Here is a 16,030-nt window from a genome sequence, read left to right on the forward strand (position 1 = left end):
TGTGCAGTTCTGGTCGCCACACTACAGGAAGGATGTGATCGCTTTGGAGAGGGTGCAGAGGAGATTCACCAGGATGTTACCAGGGCTGGAGCGCTTCAGCTATGAAGAGAGACTGGGAAGATTGGGTTTGTTTTCCTTGGAGCAGAGGAGGCTGAGGGGGGACATGATTGAGGTGTACAAAATTATGAGGGGCACAGATAGGATGGATACTAAGGAGCTTTTTCCCTTCGTTGAGGGTACTATAACAAGGGGACATAGATTCAAGGTAAAAGGCGGGAGGTTTAGAGGGGATTTGAGAAAGAACTTTTTCACCCAGAGGGTGGTTGGAGTCTGGAACTCACTGCCTGAAAGGGTTGTGGAGGCAGGAACCCTCACAACATTCAAGAAGCATTTGGATGAGCACTTGAAATGCCATAGCATACAAGGCTACGGACCAAATGCTGGAATATGGGATTAGAGTAGACAGGGCTGATGGCCGGCGCGGACACGATGGGCCGAAGGGCCTTTATCCGTGCTGTATGACTCTATGATGAGAGGGATGTGGAGAGGTGAAGGGGTTTAACAAGGGAACGTCAGAGCGTAGGGCTTTGGCGGCTGAACGTACAGCTGCCAATAGTGGGGTAAAGGGAGACGGATATGCAAGAGTCGAGTCAGAGGAATGGAAAGTTTGAGTGCAGTTCTAATGCTGGAGGTTACAGAGTTAGGGAGGGGGGAGGCCAGAGTGGATTTTAAACAGGAGGATGAGAATTTTAAATTTGAAGTATTGGCGACGAGGACAGGTGTGATGGGCGATTGGGACTTTGTGCGGAATTGGACACGGGAGCAGTTTTGGACGAGCTGAAGTTGAGAGTGTGGAGGTTGGCAGTCCAGCCAAGGCAGCATTGGAATAGTCGAGACGAGAAGTCACAAAGGCATGGATGAGGGTTTTAGTGGCAGATGGGCTGAGGTTGGGGTAAAAGCAGGCGATGTTAAAGGTGGAAGTAGGTGGTCTTTGTGATGGACAAGATATGGTGTTGGAAGCTCAGTTTGGGGTGAAATGGGTAGACAAGGTTGTGACCAGTCTGGCTCAGCGTGAAAATCCCAATTGCATTCCTCCTTCAACCTTCTCTGTTCCAGTGAAAATAAACTCCAATTAATAAAAACATTTTATTCAGAAGCGAACCGTAACTATAACCTATCCACAGCTGGAATATCTTTCCTATTATGGAATATCTAGAACTGCTCACACACCTCCAACATAATCAGTGTCTTGAAAATGATTGTGAAACTTTAATAAAGAACTATTTTTCCATCAAGAAGTTCTTACAAAGTTGATTAAATGACCATATTCAGTATTGTAGAGCAGGTTCTCGTGAATACAACTGCAATTCTACGTTTGGTCCGAGCCAGACCTGGGAGCATTTGGATGAAGCACAGCTGTTATTGCCAAATGAGGCGTCTGTCAGTGTCCAAGGGTTGGAGGATGAGGCTCGTCCAGTTCCTGACTGATGCCGATCAGAATGGAGTGAGAGTGGGAGTAGAGGAGAAGGATGGAGGGAATGTCACTGATCTGAATTTATTTGATGGGTCCCTACCCCAGAACCATGAGGAGTTTCTGGAAAAGGGAGAGACTGCCATGGAAACTGCAAGAAGGTAATTGATCATTTTGTTCATCATTTTTTAATTGTAAAAATTGTTTATGTATCATATTTGGGAACATTCCATATGATGAAAAGCATGGGAGTGAGAAAAATGAATGCTCCTTTTGCTGTTTTACAATCTTTCATTTTATTTGATTGTGATATGAAGTGTGATTGGCTAAACAACCATCACTTGTAATCTCTGTATAATATCAGGCAGTCAGTCCAGTCCGGGCAGTGATGTCAGCGGGAACTGAGTATCTTGTGTTTGCTGATGTCACATAAATGGCCTGCGTCTGTAATGCTACAGATAAATAATATACTTTCTCATGTCACTGTGATCTCACTCACAAAATTAGTAGGAGGTGGAATGTTTACATTGGAGAAATTCATAAGCTCATGTTGATGATTAAATTTAAGATCACAGGTGTGGGACTGCAATCCATTGTAAAGCTTCGTAAAGCCTGCTCCTCTTGTGTCTCCTCTCCTAATAGTAGTGAGGTTTAAATGCCTGTGTTAATGGCAGTATTTTTTCTTATTCGTTCATGGGATGTGGGCGTCGCTGGCGAGGCCAGCATTTATTGCCCTTGAGAAGGTGGTGGTGAGCCGCCTTCTTGAACCACTGCAGTCCGTGTGGTGAAGGTTCTCCCATAGTGCTGTTACGAAGGGAGTTCCAGGATTTTGATCCAGTGACGATGAAGGAACAGCGATATATTTCCAAGTCGGGATGGTGTGTGACTTGGAGGGGAATGTGCAGGTGGTGTTGTTCCCATGTGCCTGCTGCCCTTGTCCTTCTAGGTGGTAGAGGTCGCGGGTTTGGGAGGTGCTGTCGAAGAAGCCTTGGCGAGTTGCTGCAGTGCATCCTGTGGATGGTACACACTGCGGCCACAGTGCACTGGTGGTGAAGGGAGTGAATGTTTAGGGTGGTGGATGGGGTGCCAATCAAGAGGGCTGCTTTGTCCTGGATGGTGTCGAGCTTCTTGAGTGTTGTTGGAGCTGCACTCATCCAGGCAAGTGGAGAGTATTCCATCACACTCCTGACTTGTGCCTTGTAGATGGTGGAAAGGCTTTGGGGAGTCAGGAGGTGAGTCACTCGCTGCAGAATACCCAGCCTCTGACCTGCTCTTGTAGCCACAGTATTCATATGGCTGGTCCAGTTAAGTTTCTGGTCCATGGCGACCCCCAAGATGTTGATGGTGGGGGATTTGGCGATGGTAATGCCGTTGAATGTCAAGGGGAGGTGGTTGGACTCTCTCTCGTTGGAGATGGTCATTGCCTGGAACTTGTCTGGCACGAATGTTACTTGCCACTTATAAGCCCAATCCTGGATGTTGTCCAGGTCTTGCTGCATGCGGGCACAGACTGCTTCATTATTTGAGGGGTTGCGAATGGAACTGAACACTGTGCAATAGAATCATAGAATCATAGAAGTTTACAACATGGAAACAGGCCCTTCGGCCCAACATGTCCATGTCGCCCAGTTTATACCACTAAGCTAGTCCCAATTGCCTGCACTTGGCCCATATCCCTCTATACCCATCTTACCCATGTAACTGTCCAAATGCTTTTTAAAAGACAAAATTGTACCCGCCTCTACTACTGCCTCTGGCAGCTCGTTCCAGACACTCACCACCCTTTGAGTGAAAAAATTGCCCCTCTGGACCCTTTTGTATCTCTCCCCTCTCACCTTAAATCTATGTCCCCTCGTTATAGACTCCCCTACCTTTGGGAAAAGATTTTGACTATATACCTTATCTATGCCCCTCATTATTTTATAGACTTGTATAAGATCACCCCTCAACCTCCTACTCTCCAGGGAAAAAAGTCCCAGTCTATCTAACCTCTCCCTATAAGTCAAACCATCAAGTCCCGGTAGCATCCTAGTAAATCTTTTCTGCACTCTTTCTAGTTTAATAATATCCTTTCTATAATAGGGTGACCAGAACTGTACACAGTATTCCAAGTGTGGCCGAACTAATGTCTTGTACAACTTCAACAAGACATCCCAACTCCTGTATTCAATGTTCTGACCAATGAAACCAAGCAAGCTGAATGCCTTCTTCACCACCCTATCCACCTGTGACTCCACTTTCAAGGAGCTATGAACCTGTACTCCTAGATCTCTTTGTTCTATAACTCTCCCCAACGCCCTACCATTAACGGAGTAGGTCCTGGCCCGATTCGATCTACCAAAATGCATCACCTCACATTTATCTAAATTAAACTCCATCTGCCATTCATCGGCCCACTGGCCCAATTTATCAAGATCCCGTTGCAATCCTAGATAACCTTCTTCACTGTCCACAACGCCACCAATCTTGGTGTCATCTGCAAACTTACTAACCATGCCTCCTAAATTCTCATCCAAATCATTAATATAAATAACAAATAACAGCGGACCCAGCACCGATCCCTGAGGCACACCGCTGGTCACATGCCTCCAATTTGAAAAACAACCCTCGACACCCACCCTCTGTCTTCTGTCGTCAAGCCAATGTTGTATCCAATTGGCTACCTCACCTTGGATCCCGTGAGATTTAACCTTATGTAACAACCTACCATGCGGTACCTTGTCAAAGGCTTTGCTAAAGTCCATGTGGACCACGTCTACTGCACAGCCCTCATCTATCTTCTTGGTTACCCCTTCAAAAAACTCAATCATCAGCAAACATCCCCATTTCTGACGATGAAAAATATTCAATTGAAGCCAACCAGGGAACAGCTGGCAGTAAGTTACAAAACTGCCCGATCAGAAATATCCATGGAAATAAAGTGAAATTTACAACAATTATAAATTTGTTTGAGTCGAATTGAAAACATATTTAAACAGTAAACTAAGATTCCTGTGATTCCACCAAACATACTGAGCCCTCCCGCACCATTCTGTAACAGTCTGAGAGGCTGCGATGATCAAAGACACGGTCATTCAGCAAATTCGCCATCGCCATTGATTTTAATGGGGGCGGCGCTATGATAATTAACTGTTCACTGCTTCAGCAAGGGAAACAACGAGAAAGTCCCAGGAGATGATGGTGTGGTGTAAATCACTTAGTCCATAATTTCCTGGGACTGCTGTGGCGTAAATCTACGATGTAGATGCGCCATTACAATGGTGCAAGTCTCTCGGAAGTTCTGCACCATTGTGTCCCATGGTTCTTGACAATTAGACACCAAACAAAGAGTACATTCACACTTTATCTAAAGACTGAAGAATATATTGAAAAAACTAAAATATAAAGAAGTTCAGTAAACTGACGTTTACCCCAGTCCAACAAATGAAAAGCAGCAGGTTGGTTGTGTCAGAATTTTCATTGATCTTGAAGTCAAACCATGTTCAGGTGTGGACAGACTGCAGTGTCACCTTGTGGGATGCTAATGTTATTACAGCAACCTGTGTCCTCTCCCTCTCATTTCCAATTTGCAGTGCACAGGGCACCAGTTAGTCTGAAACCAGGAGATGCAAACGATGATAATCAAAAGCAAAATACCGCGGATGCTGGAAATCTGAAATCAAAACAGAGACGTGTTACTGCGGCTGAATCCATCCGGGTCAGTGGTGAGTATTCCATCACACTCCTGACTTCAGCCTTGCAGATGGTGGAGAGGCTTTGAGGGGTCAGGAGGTGAGCCACTCGTCACAGCTTCTGCACTGCTCTTGTAATCACATTATTGATAAGGCTGGTCCAGTTAAGCCTCTGCTTAATGGTGACCCCCCACCAATGAAGTTGGTGGGGAACTCGGCCATGGTGGTGTCATTGAAGGTCAGGGGGAGGTGGTTGGGCCTTTACTTGTTGGAGATGGTCATTGTTTGGCACTTGCATGTTGCGAATATTACCTGGCACTTAACAGCCTAAACCTGGAAGTTATCCAAGTCCTGATGCAGGCTGCCGTGGGCTGCTTCATTATCAGAGGAATTGTGAATGGAATTTGAACATTGTAGAATCATCAGCAAACAGTCCCTTTTCAGACCTTATGATGGAAGGAGGGTCATTAATGAAGCAGCTGATGGTTGGGTCGAGGATGCTTCCCTGAGGAACTCCTGCAGTGAAGTCTCTGCTTAAAAATAGCAGACCCCAGACTACTTGTTCACATGGAATATAAGAAGGTGCACAGTCTTACAGAGAAGGCTGGCTGGTTGTCCATATACAGGGCAAGAGACTCTTGGAATATATAAATCAGAAAACCACATTCTAGCTCCAGGAGGTGGATGAAAGTGAGAATACTGACTTCTGTAGCAAAAGAAATTCCCCGTGGTAGGAACACAGGGCGTCTAAGGACAGCCATGTTGTTGTGCCAGATGAATAAATGGTTTGTTGCAGAAATGAGCATCACCAGGACCTACCATTTTACTCTTCATTCACAGGAACACAGAGGTTTGAAGAGGCGAGCATAGGGAAGATGTGTTGGGCAGGGTTCCCTGCCCAAATCATGAATATAATATCGGGCGATGTTACAGTCTTTCTGAAAAAACCTACTGAAGCCCAGAGTAATTGCAAGATGCACTCTGATGGAGTGAGATTTCAGTTTATTTTGGAGTTTATTCAGGGAAGGCTTTCCAGAAGCCAGGTATTGGGGCAGGGCAAGTTGCTTCATCAAGCAGTGGCCAATCTGAAATGCCTCCAAATGAGCAGGTTAAGAATGAATCCTGTTTGAATTTTTTGAAGAGGCGACTGAAGTAGTGGATGGGGGAATGTCTATGGATGTTGTTTACATGAACTTCCAGAAGGCATTCAATAAAGTCCCTCATAAGAGACTGTTAGCTAAAGTTGAAGCTGGTTAGGAGATTGGCTGAGTGGCAGGAGACAGAGAGTAGGGATAATTGGCAGGATGTAACTGGTGGTGTCCCACAGGAATCTGTGTTGAGGCCTCAACTATTCACTATTTATTAACGACTTAGATGACGGGTGTAAGATTGTCCCCTTGTTCATAGCAAAGTGGGCAAGTGAAATAGTTATAATGGCATCTGCATGTGTATCTTTTTCTTTTGTTTGATTGTATGTAATTCAATGCTGTGGTGCTGGAGAGCCACATATCCAAGTTTGCCGATGACACAAAGATAGGCAGCATTGTAAGCAGTGTAGATGGAAGCATAAAATTAGAGAGAGATATCAATAGATTAAGTGAAGTGGCAAATGGATTTCAATGTCGGCAAGTGTGAGGTCATCCACTTTCGGCCAAAAAAGGATAGATCAGAGTACTTTCTAAATGGTGAAAAGCTTGAAACAGTGGAGGTCCAAACAGACTTAAGGGTCCATGGACATAGATCATTAAAATATCATGGAAAGGTACAGAAAATAATCAAAAAGGCTAATAAAATGCTGGCCTTTATATCTAGAGGACTAGAATACAAGGGGATAGAAATTATGCTGCAGCTATACAAAGCCCTGGTTAGACCACACCTGGAGTACTGTGTTCAGTTCTGGGCACCGCACCTGAGGAAGGATATATTGGCCTTGGAGGGAGTGCAGCGTAGATTTACTAGAATGATACGCAGACTTCAAGGGTTAAGTTACGAGGCGAGCTGACACAAACCAGGGTTGTATTCCCAGGAATTTCGAAGATTAAGGAGTGATTTGATCAAAGTTTTCAAGATATTAAGGGGAACTGATAGGGTAGATAGAGAGAAACTATTTCCGCTGGTTAGGGAGTCTCGGACTAGGGGACACAGCCTAAAAACTAGAGCCAGGACTTTCAGGAGTGAACTGAGGAAACACTTCTACACGCAAAGGGTGGTAGAAGTTTGGAACTCTCTTCCACAAACAGCAGTTGATGCCAGCTCAATTGTTAATTTTAAATCTGAGATTGATAGATTTTTGTTAACCAAAGGTATTTAGGGATATCGGGCCAAGGTGGGTATATGGAGTTAGGTCACAGATCAGCCATGATCTCATTGAATGGCGGAACAGGCTCGAGGGGCTAAATGGCCTCCTCCTGTTCCTATGTTCCCTCATTTGCTGATTGAAAGGATCATGGTGCCTTCTGTCGAGAGATAGTGGAGCCTGGAATTGCTGCTCACCGAAGAAAGGATATACTTGGCCATAGAGGGAATGCAGCGAAGGTTCACCAGACTGATTCCTGGGATGGCAGGACTGTCGGATGAGGAGAGATTGGGTCGAATCAGCTTGTATTCACTCGAGTTTAGAAGAATGATCGGGGATCTCATTGAAACATATAAAATTCTGACAGGGCGAGACAGACTGGATGCAGGGAGGATGTTTCCCCTGGCTGGGGGGTCCAGAACGAGGGGTCACAGTCTCAGGATACAGGGTAGGACATTTAGGACTGAGGTGTACAAAATTATGAGGGGCCCAGATAGAGTAGACAGGAAGTACCTGTTTCCCCCAGCGGAGAGTTCAAGAACTGGAGGAAGGATTAGAGGGGACATGAGGGAAAACTTTTTTACCCATTGGGTGGTGGGTGTTCAGAATTCACTGCCCGAATTGGTGGCAGAGGCAGGGACCCTCAACTCTTTTTAAAAAGTACCTGGACCTGCACCTAAAGTGCTGTAAGCTGCAGGGCTACGGACCGGGTGCTGGAAGGTGGGATTAGAATGGGCACCTGGTTGTTCTTCAAGCCGGCGCGGACAAGATGGGCCGAATGGCCCCCTTTTGTGCTGTATCTTTTCTATGGTTCTATTCTGTGGTTCTATGAGGAGAAATTTCTTCACTCAGAAGGTGGTGAACCTGTGGAATTCTCGACCACAGAAGGCTGTGGAGGCCAAGTCACTAAATATATTCAAGAAGGAGCTGGATAGATTTTTAGACACAAAAGGCATCAAGGGGTATGGGGAGAGCACAGGAATATGGTATTGAGATAGAGGATCAGCCGTGATCTTATTGAGTGGCGGAGCAGGCTCGATGGGCTGAATGGCCGACTCCTGCTCCTATTTTCTATTTTTCTATGACTGACCCATTATGTTCAAAATGATCTGGATTCCACAGAATAATGACAATGAGTGAACCTGTCACCTTTGCAATCCCTGTCCCTAATCTAAGTCAGTCTGTTTATTTCTGTAATATTCACCAGCTCTGTAAAGTCTCACTACCTTCTACAGATAAAATGTGCTGACAATTTTGTTTGAATTTCTTACAGCGTGGAGACACTGTAGAATGTGAAATAGATGAAATCGGAACCCACTTGGATCCTCACTGTTTTCAGATTGCGTTCACAGAAGTTATCAAATTATCTTTAATGAGAAATGTTTGAATAATACCTAAAGAGTGCTGGAGACAGGGGGCAGTGTCTGGGTGATAGTAGGCCAGGGTTGAATAACAGAGATCTGTGGATGGAGAAGATTCTAGAGTTTTGTCTGATGACCTTTGAGGATGAGGGATTATTTATGAAGAACTTTCCCTCCAATTAATGGGTGGGGCAGAGTCCACAACGGGGTAGATTGTGCACGAACCGAGGGAGCAATGGCCTTGACGGGCTGAATGGCCTTTTCTCATTCCATGTTTATGTAGATTCTTACCCAAAATTGCTGCATGTTGGGCCTGGCTTTATTGCCCATTTTGCCAGCACACAGGAGGAACTGCCACAACAATCCCACATTGATGTTAGTTGCCGTTCCTTGTTTCAAGAACAGTTGTAGAAAAAGTCAGAGAAATGTTCGGAAACTGGGCCTAAACACAGCAAAGTGCAGAACTGATGCTCCAAACTCAACAATCAATATTCAACTGCACATAACATGCTTCAGAATGCTAAACTGGGATGCTCTGTCCCATGACATGGAAGTTCCTTTGCATCTGCTTTAATTCAATTTCAGAAGCAGCTGACAAACTGGATTAGATTGACCAAGACGCTGGCTGTTGAATGGGACTCTGCAATGCTCTGTGTTTCAGAACTGAAAAGTACATTCAGTCCCATCACATCCCACCACCTTCTCAAGGGCAATTCGGGATGGGCAATACATGCTGGCCTTGCCAGCGACGCCCACATCCTATGAACGATTAAAAAAACAAATAAATAAAAACATCTAAGAATAATTGTCACCATGATTTAAATAACTTAATTCGTTCAAGTTTTTAGGTAATTTTTTCCATAACATTTTAAATGGCATGAGGAGGGAACCTTGAAGGATTGGACAAAAATCCACTGTAAAAATGGAGGTGAAGATCTCTGCTCAGAGACAGCCAGAAACCATGTTGCACTAAAAATTCCAACACTGATTTAAACTGGAGAAACACGTTTTGTTTTTCAGGCTGATTTATCTGGTGAGATGGAGCATCTTTCTGTGGAGAGTGGCCAGAATGTGGGAGGAAGTCGAGGTGGATTACCTGAGATGGAGCTGCTGTGTGGAGAAGCAGCTGACTGATTGTATCCTGACCCTAAAACATGGGCTTTAATGAGAAATGGAACTTTCAAAATCATCTGATTTACAGATTAGCGATGAATGGTAAATGGTGACTTGTGAAAATAAATCTGTTATTACTGTGCTGAGGTGTGTACATGGAGCTTTTATAAATGTAAGTTCCTCATTCCCATGTGGTTTTCCTTTATTTTAATAAATTATGACTTGTTACATTTCAAAAATACTTTGTTGGATGTGAAGTTCATTGGGACATCCTGAGGTGGTGAAAGGCGTTCTAGAAATACAAGTTCTTTCTTCCAAACATTGATGATTGAGCATTAGATGTGGAAGTTCTTGGACTGCAGTCTCCAATATTCTGGTGGTGATCCTTCAGCCGATGCACCATTAGATCCTTATGTATTTGCCCAGTTGAGGGAGAGCTGTTTCACCGTCTCCATCACTCAAAGTGTAGGTCGAGATTATAGAGTGATGCTCACTGCAGTCAGTCAGGTTGAAGAGCTGTCACTGAGTGTTGCTCAAGCAGAGTTCCAGTATTGCTCTTTGCTGTTAGTGAATGAGGTAACAGAACCTCAGTGCAAGTTCAGAAGCAGCCAACAAACTGGATTCACTCAACCAAGATGGTGGCTGTTGACTGGGGCTCTTCCAGACTCTGGGTTTCAGAGATGAAAAGTACATTTATCTCCATCAAATCAAACATAATTAATTGTTACCATCATTTAAATAATCATCAAACAGAAACAATTTAAATATTTTTTATTATGTAAATTACATTCTTACAAACTAAAATTAAATAAAAACTATTTGGGATTTGAACCCCAGCCCAGCCCATCCCATAACAAGACCAGGACCTTATCTCTACACCAACTCTCAATGGTAGGTTGAGATGTTTCTCCAATCTATTTATCATTGAGTTGGCCACTTTGTGCTAACTGAAAGATAAGTATAAGTTCCAAAGTAGACTTTTTTGTGAAAACCAAAATGGCCCACTGGGTAGGGTGTTTGCTTTCGAGTGGAGTAATTGTGGGTTCGAGTCCCACAGGATACTTTGTTCTTGCTCAATTTTTTTATATTGTCGAAAGTGGTAAAACCCACAGTATCTGGTGGCACTCCCTACAGTCGTCTTCAAGCTTTCGTTGGATAGAAACAAGTCTTCAGCTCACTCGCCCCCATTAAATTATTAAACTAACCTTTCCTATCCTGTTCTATCTTGTCCCTAACCTGGACTTGAACCTAAGACCTTTCCAATCCAAGGTCAGCTCTCAAACCGCATGGCCACCAGACACTACGGCTGATAGAGACTTTTTTTTTGGGCTTTTATCTCTTAGAATTATAGATTCATGTTTAAAAAAAAAACTTTGCACAACCAACAACAAATGGAAAGAGCGAGATTTGAATGCCCCACTCCCACTTACCAAGGACACATTCTCTAAACAGTCAGCCAACCCCCAAAAAATCCCAGTCCTTTATCCGATGTGACACGTAGGTGCCAAACAAGCAAAATCTTCAACTTGTTCTATGTCACACACTCTTTATTGGACTTCACCGTTCTGTCGTGTTTCTCGATGGCACTTCAATCGGGTTTTCCCATTTTCAGCTCTGTCACACCAGCAGCTGTACACTTCTTCCACCAGATGGAGTTTCAATATCTCCAGATCCTCAACTTTCTGGAAATTGTTCCAGAGATCCTGTTTTGCCAAGTTGGAGTCTGCTGAGGAAAAATTTCATAGAATCCTGGAATGATGCAGCACAGGAGGAGGCCATTCGGTCCATCGTGCCTGTGCCGGCTCTTTGAAAAACCAATCAATATGTCCCACTCCTCTGCTTTTTCCCCATAGCCCTGCAAATTTTTTCCTCCAAGTATTTATCCAATTCCCTTTTGAAAGTTATTATTCACTCTGCTTTCACCACCCTCTCAGGCAGTGCATTCCAGATCATTACAACTCACTGCGTAAAAAATGGCTCCTCATCTCCCCGCCCCGGTTGTTTAGCCAATTATCTTAAATCTGAGTCCTCTGGTTACCGACCTATCTGCCACTGGAAACAGTCTCTCCTTATTTACTCTGTCAAAACCTTCATGATTTTGAACACCTCTATCAAATCTCTTCTTTGCCTTCTCTGCTCTGAGGAGAACAATCGCAGCTTTTCCAGTCTCTCCACATAACTGAAGTCCCTCCTCCCTGGTACCTTTCGAGCAAACCTCCTCTGCACCCTCTCGAAGGCCTTGACATCCTTCCCAGTGTGCTGCCCAGAATTGAACACAATATTCCAACTGGGGCCTAACCAGGCTTCCATAAAGGTCAAGCATAACTTCATCACTTTTGTACTCTATGCCTCTATTTATAAAGCCAAGGATCCCGTATGCCTTTTGAACAGCCTTCTCAACTTGTCCTGCCACCTTCAAAGATTTGTGTACGTACATCCCCATGTCTCTCTGTTCCTGTACCTCCCTTTAAAATTGTACCATTTAGTTTATATTGCCTCTCATTCTTCCGACCAAAATGAATCACTTCACATTTCTCTGAATTAAATTTCATCTGCCATGTGTCTGCCCATTTCGCCAGTCTGTCTATCACCTCCTGAAGTCTGTTTCCATCCTCATTGTTTACCATTTTTCCGAGTTTCAAGTCAACTGCAAACTTTGAAATTATACCAAGTCCAGGTCATTAATACATATCAAAAAGAGCAGTGGTCCTTATACCGACCCCTGGGGAACACCACTGTATACTTCCCTCCAGTCTGAAAAACAACCGTTCACCACTACTATCTGCTTTCTGTCCCTTAGCCAATTTCATATCGACGTCACCATTATCCCTTTAATCACAGGGGCTTCAATTTTGCTAATAATCTATTATGTGGTACTTTATCAAACGTCTTTTGACAGTGCACAGACACAACAACCGCAGTACGCTCATCAACCCTCTCCATTACTTCAAAGAACTCAATCAAGTTCATCAAACTCGATTTGCCTTTAACAAATCTGTGCTGACTTTTATTTATTAACCCACATTTTTTCATGTGCCAATTAATACCGTTAAAAGCAAATTTAGTTTTACATTTTAACATTTAAAATTTTTATTTTAAACAGTTAAATTTAAAAAGTAATTTTCTCTCCCTTTTTTCGGTTCTGAAGTGAGTTTCCTTCCTTTTGTCTCCTCTTTACTCACTCCTTTCTCTGGAACTGCCTCCAACTACCTGTCAATAATGTGATGGAAGATCCACTGGTGAGTAAATAATGTCCATTTTAAGGAATCTCGAAAGATGTCTTTGACGCAAGTCTGTCAAGCTGAGTATTAACTGCTTCAAACTATTCCTACTTTACTGCTATTGGATCTATACTAGAATCCCAAGACATTCAATAAATCAGGATTGACAAACAGCTGGTAATAACATAACAGGAACAGCTTTACCAGTATTAACCCCCAGAAACAAACGGGACCTTGGAACGTGTGCTCTGGGACCACATCTGCTTTTCTTTTGATATAAGGACAGTGATCTGCCAGGACAGTGATCCTCAGAGATAGTTTGTACAATGCTCCGGGTAGTTTCTTACTAAACATAGGATAAGGTAGATTGGACTCCAAATTTCCTGGTGATTCCTGACAACTTGAGGGAATGCATTTTACAGTCTAGTTTGCTGGTTGCGGTGGTTTAGCTAAGGCTTTGTTCCCATAAGAAAATGAAGTCCTTGGTGGTATTGATTTAGGATGTGGAACTCTGCCTGTCCGCACTGCAGTAAATCAGTGGAAAAAACGCAAAGTGGTGGGAAAAAAGTACTGCGATGCTGAGGCTGAGTTTAGACAGGAACAAAGAATGTGATTTTAAAGCTGCTCTGTCCGTGTACCAAAGAGTTCAGTCAACCACCAAACCCTGAGCATCAGTGAGCCCGTGAGCTGAAACTGCTGCCAGCAGGGTGGGACCTTGGAACATAAAGAATTTATGATCACAGGAACCCAAGGATATGTTAACTGGTGAATGAGTCGTTCCAGGCACCCAACGAGAATCTGGGCCACATCATGAGGATTTCCTGTCAAAGGCAGTTGAGAGGTTGTGGTAATCAGAGAGCTGGAGACAGAGCAGGGTAAGAAATGCCTTAAGGTATAACAGGAGAGGTAGAACATCACGATCCAATGGGTTTCAGTCACGGTTATGCTATGAAATGGAACAAACCTTTTCCATTTGACAGTTTTAAGGGGGAAGCATTTCAAGATACGAGGATGATTTATGGTACTGATGGGAGGAAATGCATGTTCTGGAGTAAAAAATTAACATTATCACCTGCTTTTTTAGCTGGGTGTCTTTCAACACTATTTTGTGAGGAAACAAAACACTCTCCGATGATTCTGGTCTCACTTCAGACCTGCTCCTTTTGTATTTACGTCCTCTAAAGTCATTTTAAACTGTGTCCTGGACATTCTGGTGTTATGTCCACTCAATCTTTTCGATGAAAATGTTTAGGTTTGATTCTCTTTTCATAATTGAGAGACCCAATACTTGAAACTATCACAGGTTTTTCTCTGAATTGATCTCCAATAGATCAATGTCCATAAAGTCAGGCTGTTTTACACACCAGAACGTCCAGGGCACGGTTGAACCTGCAGTTCGGTGCCTCAAAATACAACTAATAGTATCGATACAGTCCTTGGAATCTGCTCTCCTCAGATGTATTCAGAGACAAGTATCACACTACTCTGAATTTCAACACCTTTTATGTCGGAGCATGGGTATGGTGAAACACAGCTCGTGCTGGATAACGTGTTTCTATCACCAGGGTGTTCAGTATTCTAAGACCAGGACCAGCACCAAATGTAGTGCAACATTCCAGCATAGTCCCTACGTACACCCGTGACCACAGTTACATAAAGTACATTAGTTTATGTAGTACCGGGTTAAAATGAGTATGTGGCAACAGGGAGATTACGTCCCCAGACCAGTCTGAGAAAACAATTTTCTCATTTACATAGAATGTACAGCACAGAAACAGGCCATTCGGCCCAACAGGTCCATGGTGGCGTGTATGCTCCACACGAGTCTCCTCCCTCCCTACTTCATCTCACTTTATCAGCATATCCTTCTATTCCTTTCTCCCTCATGTGTTTATCCAGCTTTCCCTTAAATGCATTTATGTTAATCGCCTCAACCACTCTTTGTGGTAGTGAGTTCCACATTCCAACCACTCTCTGGGTGAAGAAGTTTCTCCTCAATTCCCTATTGGATTTATTAGTGACTATCTTATATTTATGGCCCCGAGTTCTGGTCTCCCCCACAAGTGGAAACATCTTCTCTGCATGTACCCTATCAAACCCTTCCACAATTTTAAAGACCTCTGTCAGGTCACCCCTCAGTCTTCTCTTTTCTGGAGAAAAGCGCTCCAGCCTGTTCTTTTTGAGCTATCTAAGATTGAATGAACAGTATCGAAAAGACAAATCTAAAAAATTAAATTGTGAGAGTAGGACAAGGGGCCAAATGTTGAAACTAGTAAAAGACAAATTTCGGACTGATGTCAGGAAGCTCTTCACACAACACATGGAACGATATCCAGCTGGAGTAGGGGAGATGAAACCCTGGAATTATTTAAGAAATGATATGATGCTGCAATGGAAGGACTTTAGGGTTATACTGTATGGATGAACTAAGGTTGGCTGAATAACCTTCCTCTTGTGAACTGCAGATGATATGATGAAGAGGACAGTCAGCATGTGGTGCCCACAGAAGGTTTGCTGCACCTGTTGCCGTAAAATACCACAGAAACATTATCAGTTTACTAATAAACTTTTGCTATATACATATTTTGCTGAGTGGAACATGCAGGGCAGCACCAACACCAGAGGGAGCAAATGATTTTCTCACCCCACCCATCTTCTCCTGGAAGGTGGCGACTCATTTCCAGTCTGTGTGCCTCAACTCACCACCATGTGCTGCATTTACCGACTGAACCATTCCCACTGACGCTCGCCGACCTCACCCAAGAGATGATGCTGCAAAGGAACAGTACGCTCACAGAAAGGGGAGTTCAGATAATCCCAGTCTAAAACTGTTAAAGATTCAGGCATCTGTGAAGCATAATGGAATGGAAAATGTTGGGTTATTTTCAGGATCGATT

The 16,030-nt window shown here is 43.6% G+C and overlaps 1 long non-coding RNA gene across 1 annotated transcript; it reads left to right on the forward strand.

The window, feature by feature from the left end:
* The first annotated feature begins 310 nt into the window (after window positions 1–310).
* Window positions 311–10,153, forward strand: LOC137335823 (uncharacterized). The gene is made up of 3 exons (XR_010966502.1): window positions 311–1,632; window positions 5,044–5,175; window positions 9,820–10,153. It is a non-coding gene; the product is annotated as an uncharacterized lncRNA (long non-coding RNA).
* The last annotated feature ends 5,877 nt before the right edge of the window (window positions 10,154–16,030 follow it).

Source organism: Heptranchias perlo, chromosome 20 (assembly GCF_035084215.1).
Source record: "Heptranchias perlo isolate sHepPer1 chromosome 20, sHepPer1.hap1, whole genome shotgun sequence".
In the NCBI taxonomy this organism is placed as follows: domain Eukaryota; kingdom Metazoa; phylum Chordata; class Chondrichthyes; order Hexanchiformes; family Hexanchidae; genus Heptranchias; species Heptranchias perlo.